We start from the raw sequence: 18,412 nt of genomic DNA, 5'->3' as shown, positions 1-18,412 counted from the left end.
TATTCTATTCTATTGTACTTTTATTTTAATTTAGTTTATATTCCATTTCATTTTATTCTACCTTAATTGTTTGTCCATTAATGTCGCACCAAACGACAAAATCAAATTCCTTGTATGTGTAAACTACTCGGCAATAAAGACCTTTCTGATTCTGATTCAGTAGAGTAATGAGTGGGTTACATTGTTACAGTATGCTAGCCTATAGGCAAGTGCCTACTATCTTCTTTTATTGTTGTTTATCAAGATCCCTGTTAGCTGCCACACATGGCAGAAGCTACTCTCTTCCTGGGTCCACAATATAATAAAGAAACATGTATAGAAACAGTAGGTTATGGGGCGGCTACGTGGCGTAGTGGGCAAGGCGCTCGCCATGAAATCTGGAGACGCTGGGCTCGCCTGTTCGAGCTCAGCGCTCCACATTTGCTTTCAGTTTAGCTGGTCGTCCGTACTAATACATATTGGCCGTATTAGGGGGTGGGAAACTGATGGGTGGGGATCGGGCGTTGTGGACAGCGACTCCTACAGGTCGGTTGGTGCGCCTGCGCAGTGGAATCAGGAAGTGTCGGGGGCAGCGTGAGCCTCCCACGCGTTACTCCTCGCCACTGAGAGATCGAGCTGCGCAGGTGAAAAGATGCGACTGCTGTTACCTCAAGTACCGGAGGGGACTTGTGCTATGTATGACTTAGTCCACATTGCAGCCGGCTTGTGGGAGGCAAGAAACAGCGTTCGTGACAGGGGAGGGTTGAATTGGATGATACGAAATTGGGATGGGAGAAAATATAGAAAATGGGAGAAAAAGTGGATCAAAAAAAAAGAAACAGTAGGTTATGAATATAACCATGTTCTATGAGTAGTAGTGACGCTCAGCGTCAATTGCACATATCTCGCTTCAGCACATGTGCACTGAATAAAACCACAAATGTACCTTTATCTACCAACACCTGTCTGGCCACACCCCATCCGCCACCTATATAAGCAGGGGTGTGGCCACACACTCACCTCCTTCTCAATCTTTCACCACAAGGCAAGATCAAGGGCCGCAGTGGCGTCCAGACGCTGAGCGTCACTACTACTCATAGAACATAGTTATATTCATAACCTACTGTTCTATATCGTAGCAGCTTCCGCTCAGCGTCAATTGCACCACAGAAGCTGAGCGGGAGCTGAAGCTCGACAAATGTACCCCACTGAGGCCCCCCACAACCATCAGAACCGGGGAGGACCGAGCCCCCCAGAACCCCCCATTGGAGGGCACCCTCCCTATTGGAGGACGGGAGGGAGACGGATCCGACTGTGCGAAGAGGAACTCGAGCAACTTAACGCACAGGGTGAGCAGACTGTGGCTTGACCCCACGCCTACGCACACGCACAACCCGCATGCCACCAGGGAACGAACGGAAGGAACAACCTCGGGACCACCCCCAAATCACGGGGTCAAGAGCAAACTCAACCCCGTGGCAAGGCCGTAGCAGCAGAGCGCGAAGGAGGACCCAGACCAAAAAAGGACTGGATCCCCCCCGGAAAAGGGGGCCCGGAGAGGCCAACGATGCCACAGCATCGAGACCTCACCAGGCGGTCACTAGTGACACCGCCCCCCACATCGCCAGCGTATTCGGACAGGGCTCATCCAAGAGCAGGCCCTTCCCCCCAATAGCACGCCACCTGGCTCACTGACCCTGACATACTCAGGCAGTCAGTATGGCTGTAACTCGAAGCACACAAGAGGCTACACCTACAGCGGGAGCAGGCAGCGCACCGAGGAGACGACCTCCAAAAGAGGCCGATCCCTCAATCCAGGCAGCAGGCACTTGACCCGAGCCTGGAGCACTGCGGACGAGACAGGCGCCAAAGGGGTCAACTGAAAACAGCACCCCGGCGGAAGGGGCGTATGCTGGCATTGTTGAGCACCATGCCAAAGCCTCCACCAAAAAATCCCCGACGCTCTAGAGGGGCCGAGGCAGAGAAGGCTGACACGATTGGCAGACGTCATGAACGTGCAGGGGCACACTCAACCGGATAACCCGGGAGTTGACTCCACTCCAACACACCAGGGAATCAACCACCCCCTTGGTCCAAACATGAGGTGGTTGTTCCATAACCCCTCAGGAAAAAACTCCAAAAACACACCTGCGGGTATACACTGGCTATACCGCAGTACAAGTGTTTTAGTTTTCAAAAAGGGGTTATCCCAGGCCTACGGGTAGACGAAACAATTTCGGACCGGGCCCGGCGGACCGGGACGTACACAGGGACGCCAGAGGAGTTCTATAAGAACCACCTCAACAGCCCCCTCCCAGCCCTGACAGGAGAAGAGAGGGGCGAAAAGAATGGAGAGACCAGGGCCCTCATTCATCAACGTGACTTACGCACAGATATGTGCTTAACCTGTGCGTACGACCATTTCTAAGCAAAGTGTGGGATTCATCAATTTCAACTTGAACTTGACTTTGTGCTTATGTGTACGCACAGCTCTGAGCATGCTTAGCTGACGCCCAGTGGTAGAATATCGTTACTACGGCATATGCGCTGCTCAGTTCATGCATTAGTTTCAACGCGGAAATAAGCTTCCGTGCATTAGTTTCAACACTGGCGTGTTCAACTTCTGTATGACCCGTAATTCATTATAGTTCATTGTAAAATAGCGACAGTAGTGTAATTATAACGGGCTCACACGCGAACAAGAGGTTGGCCTGCTTGTTTGGCACGGGGGGCAGACGCAGAACACCAACCTCCAAACGCGATTAAATATTGTTTCAAATAAAAAGCTAATTATTTTGTGTGTCATGTTTCCAAATAAGATTGGTCACGAAATGCTTTCTACTTCAATTTGTTGGTTAGAATAGATGACCTCCGTTGAAACTTCACTGAGACTAACAGTCTATTTGTGAGCTCCCGCACAGATGTGATAATAATAATAATAATAACAATAATAATAATAATAATAATAATAATAATAATAATAATAATAATAATAATAGCTTCATTTTATATAGCGCCTTTCAAGAGACCCAAGGTCGCTTTACATAGATAGGGGGGGGGGGGAATAACAAAGTAACAAACATAGTGGACAGACACAACATATAAATATGATGATGGAATTCATTCAAGTCCTCTCCACCCTCGGGTCTTTGCCACCGGCACGGTCCATCGTGATATTGGAGATGGATCGAGCAATAGACTGTTACTGTAGCTGTCAAAGCTCCATCACAAATGCAGTTATGTGAATAGAAAGGGATTCCACTCAGTCAATGTTGCGATGCGCATTTGCCTGATACATGTTGTTGCTGCATGCCGGGAGGAAAGGCATGCTGCATGTTTTCAATTCATTAAATAAAACGGATACTTTTTGCAAGGGTTTACTGACTGTCATACAAATAATCAACCAACTACATACTTTTCAGTGCACGTTCTTATTTACATTGTGACAACAGCCTTGTGAGTTCCCGCAGTGACCCGCACACAGACATGATGGAATTCAAGTTCAAGTTTGTATTGATCACATATAGGCAGGCTACACATGGTGTGTATAGGCTACATCATACATGGCAGTGAGATTCATTGTTCTTGTATATGCTCTCGTATTATTGTTTATATAGGCTACCCAATACTGACATCAAAATAGATTGTATGCCTCTAGAAATCATATGCAGCAGGTAGAAAATTGACGGAAAATCCGTCGCGATTTGGAATAAAATTGAGGAGAACTTTAATCCCTGGGTATTAATCAAACAAAACGGGAAAAGGCAGTCATATTCCAGCACGGTCTTTATTAGTGTTTTGAGCTGTCCAGGCAGAATTGCAGCAATGGTCTTAGGGAGCCGTTGATATCTGACATCAATCCGCCTTTTATTTATCCCATAACACGCGTTGTGTCTTCTTGGTTCGGCAGCGCCTCAGTGAACAATCTCCCGTGGAGTTTCTCAGAGTTCCGCTCGGGTCAGTCCATTATTTCACATCCCAAGGGGGGTGTTTCATTACCATATATGGATAATCATGCACGAGCATTGACGGTAGAACAAAGAGGTATTTATCAACACGGAGGGGCATAGGACCTGTGTACGCACGGTTGATAAATCCCAATATTTCTGTGCGTACACACATTCTAAATTCTGTGCTTACGTGTGGAAATAGAACATTTTCTACGTCACGTTGATGAATGAGGGCCCAGGCCCCCTCAGCCTTACAGTGAGGGGAACACGCAGTAACACAACCACGAACATCTCCATAACGTCAAAGACCCTGTGACACCCGGGCCGACCCGGCATTTTTCCCCCTGAAAAAAGCACAAGTCCCTCAGGGTACCAGAACAGCAGATCTGCGTCCCCGGCGGACAACGGGTTAACTGATCTGGACCGGCGCGACCAGAACCAGTCCCGTGCCCTAATCACGCCGACATCCACAACACTAGGAGGGGGGTAGATACGCGTGTCGATCTAAAACAATATAGAGGGCGCCACCCAGACGGTCCCTCATGTACCGCGCTCAGTGGCCCACCCCAAGGGCGTGAGACCCCTCTACCTAAGTTTTGATCTATTCCGTTAACATCCCCCAGATATGAACGAGAATTCGTAGAGACAACACTGGCACTCGGAAGAGACAGGCTCCATCCCAGTCGCCCCACAAAAACGCTGTTTTAATGATGAGCAACCAGGGCGCGCAGACCCATGCGTGATCCCCATGAGAAGCACCCAGGGCCAGCACTATATACACGTCGAGACCCAAACACATCAATGGATAGTCAAAGACACCAGACATTGTTCCTCCAAGTCGCCTGGGAGAACGACAAGAAGCCGTCGTGCTTCGTTTCCTCTTTTGCATAAAAGAGAAAAAACAGACTGACATGAATCCCATACGACGCGGCTGAGGGAAAAAATCTTTTCACTTTTTCACCCCGTCAACGCCACCAAAAAAGGGAGACGGGAATCCTCAGAGAGACTTCCCACGTGAGTCGCAAATCGAAAAGTCAACGTAACATAGAGCCATGTGACCAAAAGGCTCAAGTTACACATTATATCGAGCGTAGTAGAACACCAGTTCCTACGCTCTGCCACGACAACTTGACAACAACAGAGACTCACGGAAGCCATCGTCCAATAGAAACGTGCCCAGTGACGTATTCTATGACGGGGGGAATCCCATGACTCAACTGCCCGTGATAGGTGCGGAGTCAGGGAACCCCCCCCCCCCCCCCGGGCCTAGCTGGCCTATCAGCGTGGCCGGACCGAATGAAAAGAGGGTCAAACCCCCTGACCAATCAGAAGAGGGAAGGAGGGGTTTATACGTTTACCCCCTCACAAACCCGACCCTTGAATACGATAACAACAAAGCCATGATACCTAAGTAGCCAGCATGCTAACGAACAGCTAATAAAGGATAAGCTGCCCTAACGCACGCTAGCCACAGACAAGTCTGTGCACAGGGTTTATAACAAGGCCAAGGTTTATATGTGAACACGACACCCGTGTTTTATGTTAAAGAACACAGAGGTATGACAGAGAGAGCGCGGTCTAAAAGACCGTGGTACCATTACACACACGAGCGCTTCTGTAGACCAACACAACAGTGTTGTGGCTCAATATCACCGTTTTAAGCAACAGAACACACAACTAACCTCTACCTTTATATGAAGAACATAAGTCTTCAGGCCGAGGAAGAAAAAAAAACTCTTTCGACCGAGTGTTAGCCACAGGCCTTGCTAAGCACACATGAACGTGTAGCGACCAACAAAGACTAAAAGTCTAGCCCCCTTATCAACCCACACTAGCGAAGGTAAACACATCGTATCCCCATCATATGTAGTGAATAAACACACAGTTTGTAACAAAATACAGTCTTTTGTTTTATTTGGACAAATTATATGATGGCCGGGGAAGGGAATGGGGGAAAACAATAAGGGAAAAAGTCACTCCTAGCGGCGCCTGCCACGAGCCGCTCGTGGCTTGCCACCCCGTGGAGCTTGAGCCCCGGAGGGACGGTAAGGGGCTGCCTGGCCTCGACGATCCCTACCGTCACCTCCGAGCGTGGATGGGCCGGCTGCAGCGGCGGCGCCCTCTCTCCTCCTGGCCTTCTTCGCCGAAGGGTCAGCAGCGGCGGTGGTAGCTGCGGCGGCTTCAGCCGCGGATCCCCGACGACGAGCCCTCCGCCTGACTTCACCGGCGACCTCGGGCGGGGGGAAATGCGGTTGGAGCACGGAACGCTCCTCCTGCATCTCCCTGCAGGTTGCAGTCATCAGTTGCAACGCCGACCCGAAGAGCCCAGCATCGGAGAGGGGTGCCGTCAGAAGTGGGAACCTCTTCACGTCCGGCACTCGCGCCTGCTCCAGCCAAAGGTGGCGCTGGGATAGAGTGGCCAGGGCGTGTACCTTCCCGGCGGCGATGGCCTGCAGCTGAATCAGGTGCAGGATACCGGCCGCCTGGGCGTGCTGAACACGTTGTTCCTCCGTCAGCACCGCACCGCCCGTCATCATCCCCGACATGAACCTCGCCAGCTGTGCGATGTTGGATGTCGCAGCCAGGGATTGGGTTCCAGCGATGAATGACTGGTCACTCCAGAGAGCCAACCGCCTCGCCGATTTCCCGTGGGGAACCGGCTTCCGCACAGGCTCCCACACCACTTCGGGACAAAGGAGAGACGCCATCGGCCTATCAAGCCGAGGCACCCCATCCTTCATACCCTCTACCAGACCCACCACCCTCGTGACTGGCACGTAGGCAGGGGTGAGGCCCGTGATGTGGGAGACCACCTGTCCCTGACGGACGTAGGCCTCCATTGAGGGGAAAAATGGGCAGACAGCGCCCGTCTCTCTCACAGGACGACGTTGCCATAAGTGACCTATGAGGTCATCAGGGACAGGAGCAGGCAGTGGCTGCGGTAGCGGCACGGCGTTTGCGACTGCCGCCGCCGCCATGAGCTCGGGGAACAAGGCACGTAGTTCCCCATGCGCACCTTCGCCCACCGAGCTCGCATCCCTCAGACCCCTTGCAGAGCCACATTCCGATGTGGACGATAGCAGGGCATCACGTCGCTGAGTCGGAGGTTCTAACCCGACACCAGCATACGAGAGACCCCAGGGAGACATACTACCCCCTGCCACTTCATACTGAACGGGCGGGGGATATGTCTCCACCGGAGCGTCGAACAATAGAGCATCTGCCTCCACCATGTAATCCTCCGTTTCCATCAGCCACGGAGAAACAGACGCACCATCATCTGGCTCCAGCAACTCCCCGAAACCAGGCCGTTCGCGCCTGCAAGCCACCATCCTACGACGGGAGCGAGCAGACGCAAAAAGCTTGCGTCTCAAATCCTCCGCCTCGAGAGGAGCCGGCCGCCCAACGGCAGACGACCCCTCGGTGGTGGAGGAACCAGAGCAGGAACCAGGCCATCTCACAGGAGACGGCGCTGGTGCACCAGCTCCTTGGAGAGGCAAGCTACCCACCGGACGCCTACCGGGCACGGATGACGTCCACGACAGCGGCGTCAAACCCGCCCCAAGACGCACGGCAGAGGCGGCAACAAAGAACCGCTGGTGAAGGGCGACGTTGCTAGTGCAACCCCCCGAGGTAAACATTATAACTTTTTTCTGTCGAAATTTATGAGAGAAGAAAAAAACAAGAAATAATGTGAACGCTTTTTCTCAACTTTCTTCAGCTAATAACCTCGTCAAGTGATTGATAGACAGGCACTTTCTTGTGGTGAAAGCGAAGAAGGAGGTGAGTGTGTGGCCACACCCCTGCTTATATAGGTGGCGGATGGGGTGTGGCCAGACAGGTGTTGGTAGATAAAGGTACATTTGTGGTTTTATTCAGTGCACATGTGCTGAAGCGAGATATGTGCAATTGACGCTGAGCGGAAGCTGCTACGATATAGAACATCCTTACAAATAGTATACATTACTTATGTGAGTTAATTATGTACGTTTTATGGTAACTTACGTAAGACGGAAACCTAAATCCCCTCCATCCAGCCCACTGCCCTCAACCACTTGCAACGTCCACAAACCACCTGCAACCGCCACAAACCTTTCACCTGCAACCCCCACAAACCACCTGCAACCGCCACAAACCTTTCACCTGCAACCCCCACAAACCACCTGCAACCGCCACAAACCTTTCACCTGCAACCCCCACAAACCACCTGCAACCGCCACAAACCTTCCATCTGCAACCGCCACAAACCACCTGCAACCGCCACAAACCTTTCACCTGCAACCGCCACAAACCTTTCACCTGCAACCCCCACAAACCACCTGCAACCGCCACAAACCTTTCACCTGCAACCCCCACAAACCACCTGCAACCCCCACAAACCTTTCACCTGCAACCCCCACAAACCACCTGCAACCCCCACAAACCACCTGCAACCGCCACAAACCTTTCACCTGCAACCGCCACAAACCTTTCACCTGCAACCCCCACAAACCTTTCACCTGCAACCCCCACAAACCTTTCACCTGCAACCCCCACAAACCTTTCACCTGCAACCCCCACAAACCTTTCACCTGCAACCCCCACAAACCTTTCACCTGCAACCCCCACAAACCTTTCACCAAAAATGAAAGCATATTTAGTGTTAATAGTAACACCTACAGTAGAACAATGGACTACTTGTACAAAACATATACATAACAAAATTCCTAACTTGGAAGCAATATAAGTGCAATATAAACAAACCAAAACAAAAATCCAAACATGATTTAAAGTAATAGAATTAAAAATAATGTAAAGCTTATACTAAGAGTGAGTAATATAACATAGCCAAACAAAACCAACTACCACGGAAATAACCTGTAATTTCAGTGTTTCACCAACATACCTTTTTTAAGACTTTAAAACCTTTGTAACCTGTATACTGATCATGCACTTCATCAACATGCAAGATACTAGAATAAAGACATTTAGACTTGGTCTGAATACACATTTTTATAAAAAAAAAAAAAAAAAAAGGGAACATGATGTTATATCAGGTGTCAATGTGCAGAGGGGTGGACAGACTCCTGAATGTGCACGTGCACACACACACTCCATGCGTCCATTCTCTCCCTCTGTTTTAACAGCCTCATAAACCTCTTCCTCCTCGTCTTTCACCTCCATCCAGACGCGGCTCGGCCGCTAACGCCGGCTCTCAGGAAACCTCCCGTTCCTCTGCAATTAGACGCTTCCTCAGCCAATCAGCCCTCGGCGACCTTGAACGCACGCCCAGACCCTGACCTCCGACCCCCTTGGCGAGAGATGGATAGGCTGCACTGTCTGCGTACTGTAACGGGGTGGAGTGCCAACCTGGCACGCTAGTGGACTCAGAGTATATTGTGCCCATGCAATACAAGCCTTCTGGGTATATCTATTGTTCTCCCACACTAAGATGGTTAAAGGCAGCATTATTATAATTGTTCAAATTGCTGTGTGTGTTACTTTAGGTATAATTTGCCTAAGTTACACTGCGTTTGCTTAAGATACACGTTATGACAAGTTTATCTTTGATTAAAAACTTGACTTCTCTGGCATTGCCTTACGGAGCAGAGGTAAGGAGAAAGGAGGGGGGACAGGGGGGGGGGGGGGGGGGGTTGTTCCCCTGCCAACGGAGTATTCTGCCAGAGAGCTGGATGGCTGAGACACAGCACACCTTACATCCTGTATAGGAAAACAAAGTGACTCATGACCCCAGCCTGTGCCTTTTATGATCAGGCAAGGCTCCTAATGACAAGTGGTGGACACCATGTTCTCTAATATGTTCTATTGACTCTGATTACCTTCCTCTTTTAAGTTGGGTTGAACTATGAAAGTGCACAATTCTGAATTATTCATAAATGTATCTAACCTGATTTGTGTAAAAAAAACAAAAAACACACACATTTAATTCAAAGTCATTAATAACAGGTAGCTTCAGATGAATGTTCCCTACAATGGAAATACTTCAACTAGAATAGAAGTAACTCAAACCGGTACTTAAAGTACCCTACAGTACTTAAGTAAAAGTATTTAGTTATTTTCCTCTGCTCCTCCTTGAAGTTGACTTTGTGTCGTTGAAAGGCTTCCAACTTCCTGTTTTCCGTCACCTTATAGTTAAGACGGACATTTTTGATTTAGTAAATAATAGAGAACAAAATGTTTTTGCTTCCACAGTCTGATGTTTTTCAGCATGAAACAGGATGTGTCGGGGCTTTACCGTACGTACGCTGAGAAGGGACTCGATTAAAACATAATAATAACAACCAAGTGGAGAGTGATGTTGACGTTAGCCTTCACTCCACTGATTAGGACCGTTGGGGGGAAAGCTATATTTGATGGCAGGTGGTAAAGTCGATGATCATATACTTCATTCCTAATGCCATTAAGGCATTCAATTAATCTTGCACTCGTTAGACCCGGTCCTTGTTGATGTATATATTGTATTCCTACGTTATCTGCACTTTTCCATTATAGATGTATGTATATTTATACAATGGCATGCAAATATCTTGATTCTGATTGGCTGAAACAGTCAAGTTAGCCGTTGTTATTTCGTATAACACACTCCACGTGACCCCAGATCCCTCCCACAACCGAATTATTATTATAATATTTTTTTTTAATGATTCTGAATGAGTCCGCCATAGATAGACAAATGGAAGTATGAATATCTTTTGAACGATTCCTCCAAAAAAGATAGTCAACTGGAATATGTTAGTTTGTTACACATATGTTGGATTATGTAATTGGTTTGTCATCATGACCCATTGTGGAAAAAAAAGAAAAATCGCGGACATAAAAATAAATGGCCGTTGATTTTTTTATTATTTTTTTGTCAGACCATTGGATCTACTATTGGATCTACTTTCTCTCTGTGGATGGTTTTGTGAATACATCTCCATTATGCTTCAATTACTGTGTGTTTATTGTATAGCAATAGGGTTGGGTGAATTGGGCCATTGTATAAAAGCATTACATCACTTGAAGTTGTGTGTTATACTCATTAAATCACGCCTAGGGGGGTCTAACGACCCTCCGCTGTGCGTCGGGCCTAACAACCACCCCTAGGCGTGATGTAATGCTTAAGTATGTCTGCTGTCATTGTCATTGTTGTTGATTTATTTGATTTATTGCTGGACAATAAAGTGAAACTAAACTAAACATATTCTATTGGATGGAATTTTTCTGTAAGGCTCTACTGTATGTGCAGGATGTGTCACTGACTGACCAAAGATCAATGGAATAATACAATAATAAAAGTAATAATAAAATGTCCTTTAAAAGAAAATAAAATTTAATTCTTATTTTTGTTATAATTGGCACATAACTGTACAATATATCCAGGGATATGAGTTTCAGTTCCCCCACTTCAAATGTACATATAAGGACTAACTATTTTTGGTGAAACCAGTCATTTGTTTCCTCCTTCCTGTAGCCAATGTGATAGCTGCGGTCGAATGGTCCATTCTAGATTTCTCCAGTGAACCTATTGCACACCTATATTATAAATGTTGATGAAAAGAACTGTTTAGAAATTCAACAGCAGGGTTTGATTTTATTGAAGTTTATTTCAAATATGCAACAACAACAAACAAACAACAAGTACAGATATAGCCTTAAGCCATTCAAATAATAAATGTATATATATAAAAAGAAAAAACCCAAAAGTCTAACACATTTTTTTTTGTCATTATATATTTGAAAAGGAGTGGGAAGAGGTATACACTTATTTAATCCCACCCCTTTTTACTCATCATCAGATCATACTTTAGTAACTTTACTAACTGCTGTCTTTATTGTCAGACTTATAATGATTTTTTTTTAAATAATTCCTTATTATTATTTGCCAAAACTGTATACATTTCTCTAGCCATTTTATACTGTATATACATACATACACATACAGTTATCAAACCCCTTCTTCATCTCTGTACCTCTGGAAAACCATTTGACTATATTTTATTTTTGACATTGCTTTAACTCCACAATCAGACCGTTCCATAATTTTACTCCGCAAATTGAAATACAAAAAACGTTTCATGGTCGTTCGAAAAACTGTATATATATCTTTTAATATAAAATGTTCCCCTTAAATTGTAACCCCCAGCTTGCATGTTGAACCATTTTTGAATATTTCCTGGGAGTTCCAAACGTATAACTATTTGTAGTATCATTACGTGTTCCGATACACTTGTGCGTACAGGAAAATGATCTCTGGAAGGCAGTTCCCAACTGTCACACACTCATTCTCTATCACAGGACATTAGTGTTGCCGACATCTCCATGTAGGGACATTACTCAGCGGCTGTGATACTACAGTGTTCAGGAAATAAATCACCCTACTGTAGGTACAGCGTACAGTAGCAAGAACACATTCCTCTGAAAAGGACCATCGCCACTCCTATGGAAAACGTGTTGAGTATAGATGCGGTTCTGTATTACACAATACAGCAGCAGTCAGACATATGATTCTCAAAACATTAGAAAACACAGCTTGGACATCCTAATGTCGTAATTCTTTTCTTTTTTTACCTACTGATCCTGTTGTTTCGTTTTTGTTTATTTTGTGTTACCGTTTCTTCCAAATGGACTGCACCTTGCTTCCTTTTTAATTTTAATTTTGTTTTATTTTCCTGTTGTTATTATACATATATATTCATACTCTTATCTTGTCTTTTATATAGCTTCTCTTTTTATGTAAAGTGTCCTTGAGTCTGAGAAAGGCGCTTCTCTCTCTAAATCTAATTTATTATTATTATTATTATTATTATTATTATTTTATTATTATTATTATTATTATTATTATTATTATTATTATTATTATTATTATTATTATTATTATTATTATTATTATTATTATTATTATTATTATTATCACTCTCCTGCATATGAGCAGCAAACAGAACAGCTAGACTTTTCTCTGTGTTGGAGTTTGTGACACTCTGTCTGGAACAGAATAAACAGGAATAAGGGCATTGTTCTTGAGCGAAACACAATTAAATCGCCATTGTTTGCCTTTGTGGAAAATAATCAGAGAAATGCTAAATAATAAAACGACAAATAACTCGGTCTCTTTAGGCCTATGGCGTGCAGGACCTGGAGGGCCGGTGTAACTGAGGGGTACAATTCCCTGACTGTATTGTTAGATATGATATTTAATACCACTACCTCTTGTACTTTAACTTCTGGCCATCCAGTACATGATATAAGTATGATGAACACTTTCCCACCTGATGAAACGAATCCACACAAATGTACCAAATCGAATATTTTATATAGCAAAAGGTATATACAACGTTCACTTAATTACATTTATGATTTGAAATATGAAACATGCACTTTTATGGCAAATGAGTATTCATAGGTAAATCAACATTGAATGTCCAATCTCTGGTTACGCAGGGAGTAAGTATACAACCTGGAATATTTAGGAAACGATAGCGATGGTACTTAAATGATTATAGCTGGATACACTAAGGGGGGGGGGGTCCCGCTGGTTGTAAGACAGTAGGAGGGGGGGGTTAGAGAAGCCGCTGGCGGTATCCCATCTGGCCGACGGTGTCTTGGGAGAATCCAAAGTCTTGGACACGGTGCCCACAGAACCTCGGTCCGCAGACGAATACAGCTGGACCCTCTGTGGACGGTATCTGCCGGTCCACAACGGAGAGACGTGAGGCGACCTCACTGGTGTAGAGCGCCGTCTCACCTGGAGTCCTCTCCGGGGGGTAGTTCCAACACTCCGCAGTGTTGGCCTTTATCCATGGAATAATCAAAGCACCCAAAGCATAATCCAAGCCGTGGAAGGCTCGCCGTCGTCCGGGTAGAGTAATCCAATATACAGGTCCAGTCGCTCTTGGCCCGGAGCTCCTCGGATGCAAGCACCACTAGGGGTCTGCTCAGCCTGGTTAAGCGTCCAGATAACGTCAGGAACGATGGGGGTACTGATAACTTTAGAACTCTAACCGAACGATGCACCATACATAAATAGACTATTATTAGCTTAATAGAATACGTCCAACTCGACGGTATAGTGCCAAACTATGACTATTCAACTATTAATCTACACGATATCTCAATGCCTATTCTGGGCCAAGTAGGCCTTACTACACCACACGTGCGTCGTGGGGAGGCTTCTGCGTCTGTCACTCTGTTGGAGGGTAAAGAACTGGACTAAAAAGAAAGTTCTACTTTACTTGCGCCATATATATATGCGCTATGAACAAATAGTACCATTCGTATTTCGCCCGACATATTCCTGCGCGGAACCGGGGCTTGCCACGACATGTTAGGCGGCACGATTGAACTTGGACCTAGGGGTATGGCAACCTGGCGCCAGGTTCTCGTCCAATGGTAGAATGAAACTATTATGGGCTGTTTAGTAGACTAAAGGGATATTCAGTGCATATTGTACAAGGAATATACAGGGGATATCAAACGATATACAAATACAATTAAATATATATATATAAATAAATATATACATTCGGTTTAATCTGATCCTTCACAACAGCCGGCCTACAATAGAGAATGTCCCTAACTGACTGACTGGCTGACTGATTGACTCTCCCCATTGTTGAAACATGTCAGTGTCGTGGGCAGGCCCATCTTAACTAGGCTTCCCTATATTAAGGGCCAACTCAGGAAATGGCTGTTAGACAGCCAAATATGCACTCATTAGGGATGTTAGTGATGTTGTACTGACTGAATGTCATGTTAGTGTGGTCATGTCAGTGATGTCAGTTTTTATGAATGAACGTTGTATGGTCCGTTTTGTGTTTGTTTTATGTTAGGACTACGGGTGGAAATTAGCCCTGTGCTATTCCCGGCATATTTACGTCCTTATCATGCTGTGATGTTATGCATACACATGTAAATGATGTTCATTAATTTGCATTGTCCTTAATAAACAAATCTTAATCTTAATATAGTCCTGTTCAATTGCCATTGTTAAAGGTTTTGAATGTCAGTTTTCTTTATAATTAAAGTGAAAAAATATTAAGTGTTAAAATATACAAGTTTACATTTTAACTTCTTAAATCTTAGATGTCAATAACATGGAACAGTTATTGTTACAAAGGAGTTGAAACTCATGAGCCGCCAGTGAAATTACACATTTCTAAAATGATCAGCTTCCCAAAAATCTTTGTTTCATTGTCCTTTAGGCTAGTAGACCAAGCTGCAGACTGTAAAAAAAAAAAAAAAAAAAAAAGGATCTCCTTTTCTTTTTATGCATGCAAAGACAATTCAATTTCAGCGGTGCAACATCCCAGCAACCATCCAACAACAACCATAAAATCTTTCCTCTATGACATCATCTGATGTCATTTTATGATACGATATGAAAGCTATTATAACACTAAGAATAGATTAAATGGACTTTAATCAAATAGCTTTTCAAATTATTATTATTTGCCCCCTTTATGACTCTCCCTTGATGTTCTGAGAAGCCCTGCTGTCGAGGAGACGAGCTCAAGGCACTGTAAACCTACTGGGTTTGTAATCAGATACCACTGTACAGTACATAGTTTAGTCCAGTTTCAGCTGTTTGTGCAACGCAGCACTGGTGCAGTGAGAAGGAGCTGACAGTATGCCACCAAGTAAAACATGTGGGAGGTAGCGTCCTGCTGTGTGATTCAGCTGCAAGGGTCACTGGTCTGGAGGAATGACTGCAAACAATCTTACGGGCACGGCACCATCCGCCACGCAACTACAGGTATAAGGCCAACTCTCCCAAGCCTGGCAGCCATACCTATAGTGTTTGTTCCAAATAGTTCTATTCTATCCTGTTGGGTTTCTTCACACCTCATGTCTGATACGGTACGTAGCTTGATCTCTAATTGTGATTGTTTTGAAGTCTTTTCACAGTCCAACAGTACTATATACCTGTATGTCATGTATGTCCCTATGCCATAAATGTCATGATGTCATGTACTGTATGTTGTGTATGTAATAAATGTCACTATGAATTGAAAATGGGGGACCCTGATGTAAACAAGACAAACGTCTTTCTCTGGTCTGCATCCCCTTAACAATTGTGTGTATTGAGCCGTACTGTATTGTACCCATTCTGCAATCTGTTAAATAAAGTTTTCATTCATTCATTCATTCATTCATTCATTCATTCATTCATTCATTCATTCATTCATTCATTCATTCATTCATTCATTCATGGGTGTATTTTCTGATACACTGGGGGGCGTTCTTTTTTTTCCTAGCCGCATTTCTCGGAGACGCTCTCTGATTGGCCACTGACTGACGCTCTCTGATTGGCCACTGACATGTTTGCCCAATCGCATGACGAGCTGTGTCTTTGCCCATTTCCGCTCGAACAGCCTGCAAACTACCTGGCGTTCTATCGCCATGCTCTAAGACAAACTCTAACCTTAACCAACTTCGAAAGAGTGCCTACACTTAACCGTCGAAAGAACTTGCCGTCACGCTCTAAGACAAACTCTAACCTTAACCAACTTCGAAAGAGTGCCTAAGCTTAACCAGTGTAGAAACAGGCGTCGGCCAATCAGAGAGCGTCTCCGAGAAATGCGGCTAGGAAAAAAAATAACGCCACTGGGGGGCGCTCCAAGTAAAGCAAGATGGAGGGATGCATGGAACGTTCTTCCAATTCTATTGATTGATTGATTGAAAACTTTATTAACAGATTGCAGAATGGGTACAATATAGTACGGCTTAATACAAACAACTGCTAAGAGGATGCAGACCAGAGAAATACTTTCGTCTTGTTTACGGGTTAAGTGATCATTATATGATATTCTGTACCCGCAAAAAGCTAAAACAAAAGGCTGGCTGTCACAAAACAGTCACATCTAGAGACCTCAAAACCTACTCTAGCGAGGACTTTAACCTTGAACTGGAGGGTCTGGACTGGTCAGATGAGCTCAATGGTACACTGGTTGAAGAAACATGGCTTGGCTTCAAAACCAAATTTTCAACGATACTAAACAACATGGCGCCCCTAAGAACCACCAGGTGAAAACCAGAGACAAAAAATGCTCTGAGTTCGTAAAAGTCAGTCAAAGCTTACCATAAGCACGAGCAGTGAACTCCAAGCCCACGTGACTGAACTCAAACTGGAAAGAAACAGACTAAGAAATGATGTAAACTCCATGATCAGAACAGCAAAAAAAAATGTCATCAATGACAAAACCGAGGAAAACAAAAACAAACCACGTGAACTTTGGAAATTACTCAATAACCAACTAGGCTGCAGTAAAAAACTTAAAACCAGATTCTCAAACATAAACATAAAGACGGACAACACGCTCATCACAGAAAAGCTGGATGTAGCCAATTACTTAAATAGTTTCTTCACAAACATAGCCACAACACTGGTAAACAAACTACCCTCCCACTCAGGGCATTATGGGGTAGAAGTAGAACACATAGTAGCATACTACAAGAACCTAGGGGTCCACAAAGACGACTTCAAACTGGAAATGGTAACAACAGATGAGGTACCCAAAAAAACGAATCTACGAATTCCAATCTGGCTTCAGAACATCCCACTCCACTGACACATGCCTTCTCTATTTAAACGACCACATCAAACAAGAGGTGGACGCGGGCAAATACTGCGGCATGGTCATGCTGGACCTACGAAAGGCCTTCGACACTGTCAATCACACCATTCTGATTGACAAGCTAAAAGCAATTGGTTTTGATAGTCTTATCAGTGAGCTGGATGCAATCCTACCTAGAGGGGAGAGAACAGATGGTGGAGGTAAACGGTACCCTATCCCCCCCCCCCTCACAGTGAGCTGTGGTGTTCCACAAGGAAGCATACTAGGACCGCTACTGTTCCTAATTCATGCAAATGACATGTCGTCAGCTTGTGACTGCAACTTGTTCCTGTTTGCGGACGACTCAGCCCTGCTGGTCTCTGACAAGAACAAGTTACAGGTTGAAAAAACCCTCAGCTCAGAACTAGGCAAAATCTGCATATGGCTCGCTGATAACAAACTATCATTACACATGGGCAAAACAGAGTCCATTCTCTTCGGTTCAAATAACAAACTCAGCAAGACCGACGGCTTCTCAGTTACAGTGGGTGACAATATTGTCACAAGGAAAGAAGAAATTACCTACCTGGGTTCCATCCTAGAGGCAAATCTTTCCTGTGACAAAATGGCATCCAATGTAATAAAAAAAGTCAACCAACGAACTCGATTCTTGTACCGGATCTCCTCTCTGGTAAACAAGAATACCCTGAAGACTCTGGCAGGAGCACTCATTCAAGGGTACTACTACTATGCCTGCACCTCATGGTACCAAAGCACCTCAAAGGCACTAAAAACAAAATTACAAACATCTCAAAACAAACTGGTCAGACTACTGCTTGACCTGACTCCTAGAACCCACCTCACCCCTGCCCACTTTGACAACCTAGGATGGCTTAGAGTAGACGACAGAGTACAGCAACTTGCAATGGGCCTGGTCTACAAGATACACTA

The sequence above is a fragment of the Notolepis coatsorum genome (assembly GCF_963971535.1).
Source record: "Notolepis coatsorum genome assembly, chromosome: 18".
In the NCBI taxonomy this organism is placed as follows: Eukaryota; Metazoa; Chordata; class Actinopteri; order Aulopiformes; family Paralepididae; genus Notolepis; species Notolepis coatsorum.
Note: the sequence above shows the minus strand (reverse complement) of the source record.